We start from the raw sequence: 8,896 nt of genomic DNA, 5'->3' as shown, positions 1-8,896 counted from the left end.
CGTTGCCCCGTCGCTTGTCTATGATCATGCCGAGCACCCGGATTTTGTCGACCTCCGGGATCACGTGGCCGTTCCTCGTCACGATCTTGATGGCCTCGTAATCCCTCGTTTCGCTCCTCTTACGTCTGACGTATTTCGGTGGTAACACCAGCAGTTCTGACTTGCTCGGTGAGCAGATCAAACCAGAACCGTTCAGCTGGTCTTCAATCGCGTCGACGGCTTCTTGCAGCGTGCTCTCAATGTGACCATCGCTGCCTCCCGGAACCCACAGCGTGATGTCATCGGCGTAGATGGTGTGCCGGACGCCCTCGACGCGAGAGAGTCGCTTGGCCACCCCGATCATGACGAGGTTGAATAACAACGGCGAGATGACCGAGCCTTGGGGGGTCCCGACACTGCCGAGCCTCTTCTCTTGGAGCCGTAGATCGCCGGCGCAGAGCTCAGTAGTCCGTCCCGTCAGAAAGTCCTTGATATAATTGTATGTTCTTGCGCCCATGTTGAGTCTGGACACCTGGGCTAGGATGGCAGAGTGCTTCACCTTGTCGAAGGCGCTCTGCAGGTCCAGCCCCAGAATGGCCTTGTTGTCTTTCGTTAGGGTATCTTCGTCAATTATATCTTTCTTCAACAGAATCATCGCGTCTTGGGTGCCGAGGGAACGCCGAAACCCGATGATCGTGGTGGGGTATAGTCCCGACTCCTCCAGGTAATCCTGCCACCTACACATGAGGACGTGCTCCAACACCTTGCCCACGCAGGACGTGAGCGAGATGGGCCGGAGGTTGTCCGTGTTCGGCGGCTTGCCTGGTTTGGGGATGAGTATGGTCTTGGCAGTCTTCCACTGCTGGGGCAGTGACCCCGCACTCCAGCACTTGTTGTAGTAACCGGTGAGGTTTTCGATGGCCACATCGCTGAGGTTCTTGAGCGCTCTGTTCGAGATGTGATCCGGGCCGGTCGCCGACTTGCTGTTTAGTTCGTGCAGGGCCGCTCGCACCTCCTCGACGCTGATGTCGCGGTCAAGCTTCTCGTTGGCTTGACCGCCGTACTCAGGATGCCTTTCCGTGGGTGTAACCGGAAGATACTTGCTGTTTGATCGAGTATGTGAAATTGGATGTTCACCGACCTGACGGCATTTGCTTCAAAAGTATTTGCCGCAAGGAGTCCAAACACCATCTGTGCCATAGGTGCATAAACTTGAAGTCATGGTTTTCATTTCTGGCATGGGCATCGCTATTGTTAACATTAAGGCCACCAAATCTGCATAACTTTTCTGGCATAGTATAACATCAAAATGTTGGAAACTGGGATCAAGGCACATAATGTACTTCAGGTTTTCTTTTACTCCCAGTAATTTAAGTAATATGGCGGATTATTCTTTCGCTTCACACCTTGATGTGCTGTTTTGAATTTCCACAAAGAGATCTCAAACATATTGAGCAATTTCCCTTTACGTCTATCTAAACAAAGATTACGCTACCATTTTGTTTTTTGCTTCATCCATTGGTACTAATATGTCTTGCAATAAAACGATAGAACACAAACATAAAAAATTAGCACATTTGTGGACATAAACGAAATGTAATGCAAAAGGATAGTGTGGGGATGCGCGACTCTCGCGCGTCCCCTGATACCTTGTTTTCCCGCATAGCCCCCGTCTCCGTGCGGCGTCCCCGCGTGGGCCGCGGCGGTCGGAGTGGTACAAGCGCGGTGCGAGAGATGGCGCGAGTGTCGCGCCGCTGCGAGGTTACTTGGGCGCCGAAAGTAAGGCGCTTGCGCTCTTTGGGGTTCGGGAAGCAAGCGGGACGGACGTGCCGTGCCGCGCGTGCGCCGACCCATGCTTCTGCGAGACCGTCTCGCGTGGCCGCCTTGGACACCGTTCGCGTGACAGTACGCGCGAACGACCAGGCGTTGGGATCCAGCATGGGGCGAACATATTCGCTCGCTATCAGGTCGCGGTAAGTCGGACATCTAGATTTGTCGCGCGCCCATCGGCATGTTTTGTGGATAGCAACTCGGCTAGCAGGCATTGATCTATGAAAGGTGCAATAAATGCCCTTGTGATTGTTTGCACTACTGTGTTGTCGTTCCTTTGTCCCAAGAGCATGGGTGTGAGAGATCCCACAATAGACAGTTGGGCGAGTTGGTACGGTAACATGATCTTGGCTTGTAGCGCGAAGTGAACACAGACACAGAAAGGAGCAGACAGGACGAGCGCTCGTCCTGTCTGCCCCTTTCTGTGTCTCTTCACTTCGTGCTACAAGCCAAGACATAAACGAGTTAAGCAGAAGGGGTGTATGTGTGGTCCTCAATGGTATAAATAAACCATTAGGGCACAACTGCATTATTTTTAATTTCCTTGAGCTGGTGGACTGCATGAATAGGACGGCTCAGCACCAAAGCTTCCTGGACTAAGGGAGGCCTCCCACTATTGGATGATAACCATGTGCTCAATGCAAGTTTATTCGTCATCCTCCACAATGCTTTTCTATTTGTGCGTGCTGTGGTCAATAGTGCTTAACGTGGGGGAGGACAGTTGCCTATTTGCTAATGGCATTGTACCCACCCAACACAACAATTTCTTGTAGATGTGGGGGTCACATAGGGGCTCTTGTGACAAAGGAATGACAACATAGTAGTAGAAACAATCACAAGGGCATTTATTGCACCTATCATAGAGCAATGCCTGCTAGCCGAGGTGCTATCCACAAAACATGCCGATGGGCGCGCAACAAATCGCGGAAGTCCGACTCACCGCGATCGGATAACGAGCGAATATGTTCGCCCCATGCTGGACACCAACGCCTGGTCGTTCGCGCGTGCGGTCACGCGAATGGTGGCGCGTTCGAACGATCGTGCTCGTCCATCGGTAGGCTTCGCGAGACGGTCTCACAGAAGCATGAATCTGCGCACGCGCGCCTTCTCCTTTGCGCGCCAAAGTAACCCCGCTGTTAGGTGGCGTTAGCAGAGCCACACTCGCGCCATCTCTCGCGATGCGCTTCAACCACACCTACTGCCGCGGGCATCAAGCCACGCGGCGCAGCCGGATTACAGGAGACGGGAGCTATGCGGGAAAACAACATATCAGGGGACGCATGAGAGTCGCGCATCCCCACAATGTCTAGAAGATATCTTCACAAGAATACCCAGAAGTCTTGTATACTAGTAGTCTGGGCAAGTTGGCAAATTATGTAGCAAGCGCTAACACTATGCTGGTGGCCGTTTTTTAGATATCCACGCATTAACACATTTAGACGTTTATAGGACTTTGTCAGTGCTTCAAGGACTTTTAGATGCCTATTAGACATCTTTAGCAGTGCTTTAAATGAGTACTGGCATGACATTTACTGCTTTCTTTTGCGTTAATTGGAACCTTAGAAGAAATAGAAAGCCTCAAAGCACCCTAAATAATCCACTATAGTGGCTTTCTTACAAACCAATTTCGGTCTTATTTCCCAGGTGGTGTATGTGTCGGGAATTGGAAGTTGCATCACGTGGGAGCAGGACCTGGCACTTGCTCCATTTAGTTCGGCGTTCCAGCTGTTATGCGACTACTTCAAGTCACGAAATCAGTAGCAGAACAGCATGCAGACTACCGAGAGAGTTGGAGAGTGTCAAACACTTTTGACGTTCAACAGAACAAATACGCAAAACATGCACAGACGGTTGAACCATATTGTGTCGCTCGGCGAAGGGCTTTTCCTGCGCATCCATACGCCGCTGCAGCCAGTCACATGGCGGCGATGGCGTCACTTTCACAAATGCCCCTGGTTGTAGCATTGCCGCCATTTACAAGATAAACGAGTGCCGAGCTGGTTAGTCAGGGAAGACTAAATTATCTTCTTCAAATTTACAAATACACACATGCGCAAAAAAAATACGCTTCTTTTTGTGAGATTATCTGAGAGCAACACGTTTTTGTGAATTGCCTACCAATCAAGAGCATTTATTCCCATGAAGAATTCGCTGTAATAATTTGTTTTTTTATTAGCAACGCACATCCATATAGAAGCATGACCATTTCGTTGAGTTTCTTCCAATCGAAATCTAAAACACTGTTGAGGAATGACGTCACGAGAACTGAAGATGGCATATATAAATGGTTTATGACATAGTAGTTCTGCGGAAACCTGCAAGGTGAAGAGAAGTAATTAAAGGGAAAATCAGACATCCACCCGTTCGTAGCAATTGCTACAAAGGAAACCCATACGGGTTCCTCGAATGAAAAGCCTCACAGCATGAAGAAAAATTCGTCCTGGTCCGGGACTCTTTTTTTCCCTTTATTAAAGATGGTTTATATTCACCAAAATTATAATGTTATGCTGTTTATTTATTTTCATGTGACTTAATTGTACAAATTTTCGTTTAATACGCCAACTCTTTTTTTTTTTTTTTTTTGTGCGACGTAGTGGAGCCGCTGCAGCATTTTCTGGTTTCGTCGCAAAGGTTTTTCGGTAGACATGCATATTTGTATCAGTTAGGACGTCTAGGGAAGAACACACTCGTTACATAAGGTATAGTGATGGCAGGTGCAGGCAAGCTCCAGAAAATAACTGAACAAGTTACCACTTACCACTTAACCGTACTATAGTTAAGTATTCCAAGAATTCATGGCGCACGCAATGTAGTTTTCATGATATGTGCTTCGCACATTGAGATTGTCTTAATTAAGCACTCTTCACGAGCACTGAATAAAGCTAGGCTGATCATTCATTGTTATAATTCTGTTAATGTCTTCTTTTATTCGTGAAGCTTTCTTCAACCACGAATATTGTCACGTACGTGCGTAGTAGTGACGGTCAAGAACGCGTAGGGCGAAACTGTGAATGACGAAATTAGCTCTTTATTAGGGGCGAACTAGTGCCCATAAAAGGAAGTGACATTCAAAGCACAAATATGTAGCAGCGAACACAGTCGGGAATTGTCGAAACCTGATCAGTGGATCAAGCACGTCGGCTTTTATTGATAGTCGTCGAATGTTCCAGAGTAATCGCTGGTGCACGCATGTCTTCCAGAAAGTACTACACGATTCGCGTCGCGCGTACAATGAGATTGCGCAAGGTTCGGTGACAACAAGCATATAGAACTACCGATAACACCCAGAAACTTCCAATACGCGTGCAGGCGCGTCCTGCAATGATAGATAACGTTCAATCATCCGAGAAAGATAAACATGTACACGTGTCAATATAAAACGAATGCGCGGATATGGTTCTCCATACTTCGCAGCATGACCCGCATATGTCAACCACGCATTGCAAGACGCTATTTCCGAGCCGTTTTCAAAAAATACCCCTCCGAGTGTGTGTGTGTGTGTGTGTGTGTGTGTGTGTGTGTGTGTGTGTGTGACGATAGTTTCACAATAATTCTTGAAACAGCCGAAATAACAAGCGCGCGTTGACTCTTTCGTGGCGGCCGGCAGCACAGGCAGGAAAAGCAAGCCCACAAGAGAGGAATCCCACAAGGGAGGAAAGTGACGCTACTTTCCAAGACCTATCCCCACCCTACTCACCCTCCCTCCTGCATTTTACCGCAACTCGGTCGCGAGAGAAAGCGCCCTTTCCCTCGGTATCGCAATTCCAACACCTACCATCGAACACCGCCGCCAACCACGAAAACGTGCGAAAGAGGCCAAGTAAGCCATTCGCTTTAAAACGGAGGTTGTGGGAAAAGGCTGGATAAGAATGTGGGCACTCGCTGAAGCAATGAACCCCTATTGCAGAGAGGGTAGCTTGCGCCTAGTCCTGTCGTCTTTCCTGTGCCTGTCGTTTTGCGCTAAACAAAGTATTCATTTACAGTAAAATCCTTTGAATGTGTTAGCATTAGAGCGCTCATGCGATCGAAAAACCGTCTGTCGGCCTCTATACGAAAGAAAAGTAACTTGGGTGATATGAAAAGCGTTAATCTAAATGCGAACTGTACTGGACGCGAGGAATATATGCTCGTGCATAAATTATACATTATATATGGCAAAAGGGGGATATTAATGGAAAAAAGGCTGGCGAAAGTTGAAAGTGAGATCTAGGGCACCTGACGTCTCAAGAGAGGAAGTGCACCGCGGGGAGGGCACAAGGGCATAAGTGCAGCGCGGCTTGAGAGAGGAGTATGCATCATACCAAATTGTTCTTGTTGGTGTTGGTCGTACGTCATCCGCTCCGGACCAAGTTTACGACTCAGTATACAAGCCCCCTGAATTTAGTGGTCTTAAGGCCCAGAATAGTTACTCTACTGATAGCATATACGGTAACTCTAGGGCTCAGTAAAGCCCCTTAAACTTCGTAATGTAGCGGCACGCTTTGAAAAATGCCGCCTCCTCCTCGCGCGCTCTGGCCGAGGCCGCGTCGCTATTGGCCTAATAGCATCACGTGGGCCCTCGCGCCGTGAATCAGGGCCATTTTTGCTCGAGAAGCGTCTACGGAGTGGCGATGAAAATGCATCGCTCTCTCTTATTGATATTCTCGAAGAACACTGCAAGGAACAACTTATGATAATTGCTGATCAACTCAACAGCATAAGTTAATCTGAACCGGAAAGAAGAGAACTTGAACAATTCGTCCAAACTAGGGAGGAAATATTACTAGATAGATACCAGCACAAATATATTAGAGCTGCAGATCCACCCAAAGGAACTATAATGTAACCCCTGCAGCACGTAGCTCCACCGATAGTCATATAGGCGAGCATCTAGAGCCCTAGCTGCTGCAATGTAGTAGACATATCCCCGAGTCTAAGCTTCGAGGAAGTTGATCTCCTCAAACGTGGTCTAACGTTTTGTCCAACGAACAACGCAGTAAACGAATACGAACTCTACAAATATATAAGAGAGTTTTCAAGACGCATGCGCATAAAGGAGTTCTTTTTTGGATAGACCAGACGTAGGAAAACAATATAGAGACTCTCTTAGACCATCTAGCACGTGGACACCAGAAACCGAAGAGTGCCGAGACATTTATACATAAATGTGATATCAAAGGAAATTCTAGAGTTGGCGCGGCATTGCCGGAAACGCAAAAGTTTGTCACACGCTCAACACTAAATCCTTAAAAAACTTGCGAAAAGGAATTATATTGTAATAAAACCAGCAGACAAAGGCGGCAGTATCGTAATCTGGCCTATAGAAAAGTACAAAAAATGAGGCCTCCAAACAACTGAGTAACCACACCCATTACAGAAAACTCGACTCTAACCCAACTTTACATTACAGCAATACCATGAAAAACACAATAGCGGAGCTCCTGTCCAGGTAACTAACCACGCAATCTAAATATCGCTTCATGATGCCCAAGAACAAAAAAGCAGGCCGCTTTTACCTTCTTCCTAAAATACATAAAGTTCCGGTCGAAGAAATATTTACAGCAGAAATCCCAGGTCGACCTATTGTGTCTAATAACAACACACCTACTGAGTCACTATCTAAATTCTTAAATCGCCACCTGTCAAACATCCCCACCACCCTCCCATCTTGTGTTCAAGACACGCCGCACTTCCTTCGAATTATCGACGGCATCAACGCCAACCAAATCCTTTCCGAGCGCGCTATATAGTAACTTTGGATGTTTCAGCCCTTTACACCAATATACCCACGATTGAAGGAATTGAAGCCGTTTCTAAATCCCTCGCAATCAATACCCAAGCGCACGCTGCTGAAGTTTACCTGTCGCTCCTTAGGTTAGTTTTCATGCTCAACTATTTCATTTCGGCACTAGCACAGGAGCACTATCCGCTCCCACGTATGCGAACATTTTCATGGGACAGCCTGAAGCATACCTGTTGAAATCCTGCCCTTTAAAACCCCACACCTATATTCGTTACATTAGCGACATATTTATAATATGGGAACACGGCACAAGCACGTTAACCGACTTAATTAGCCATTTCGATCGTTTTTACCCGAGTATTAAATTTACTGCTCACCACTCTCCTAGTCAGATCAACTTCCTGGACTCGACGGTCTACATAGAAAACAGAAAACTGAGAACGACACTTTACCGGAAGCCTACGGATAGCTAGCAATATTTAGACTACAACAGTCATCACCCGCGACATTGCAAGCAAGTAATTTTTGTCAGACAAGCGAAATGAATAAGAAGAATCTGCAGCGAAGACCACCAAGCACCCAAGGAACTATCCCCAAGTTGATCTCGATAGAGCTTGTGATGTCGCCTCAAGATTGGAGAGAGAGTCGGAATTGGCGAAGAAACAGCCCATACCAGAATCTGACAGACCGCCGGCCTTCATAACAAAATATTCTAATGCACTCCCAAACATAAACAACACCCTAAGAAAATACCACACAAAGTAACGAGCCTCTGAGAAAAGCGTTCCCGGATGTCCCTAGGGTTACCTATCCCCGCAACAGGAACATTAAATACATGTTAGTGCACGCAAAGTCAGCCAACAGCATTCCCCCGTAATAAAAGCATGTTGTCGCCCTGCAGGTGCAAAACCTGCAGGCACCTTCAAAGTGGCATTGAAATTAAAAGCACCGCAAATAGTTATACACATGAAGTCAAATCTAGCTTCACTTGTTTAAGTTCGGATGTGATTTATATGCTTGAATGTTCCTTCTGTAAGAAACAATATATCGGTAAAACAGGACAATCAGTGAACGTCAGATTAAACGGAGATCGCGCGGACACAGCTAGAAAGCTTCACAAAGCCGTCGCCGAGCCTTTCAACCAAACAACCAGTTTGGGACTTTAGTGCCAACTACTAAAACCCCTTAAACTTCATAAAGTAGCGACACTCTCCTGCTCCGCCTGCACTCCTCTCTTTCACGCTCCCTCCTCGACCGTGGCGCCGCCTACACTGCTCGAGCGTAGCAACGACGCCAACGTGAGCTCCTCGCCACTCCGTAGACGCTTCTCGAGCGAAAATGGCGCTGAAGCACGGCGCGAGGGCC

This window comes from Dermacentor variabilis, chromosome 6 (assembly GCF_050947875.1).
Source record: "Dermacentor variabilis isolate Ectoservices chromosome 6, ASM5094787v1, whole genome shotgun sequence".
In the NCBI taxonomy this organism is placed as follows: Eukaryota; Metazoa; Arthropoda; class Arachnida; order Ixodida; family Ixodidae; genus Dermacentor; species Dermacentor variabilis.
Note: the sequence above shows the minus strand (reverse complement) of the source record.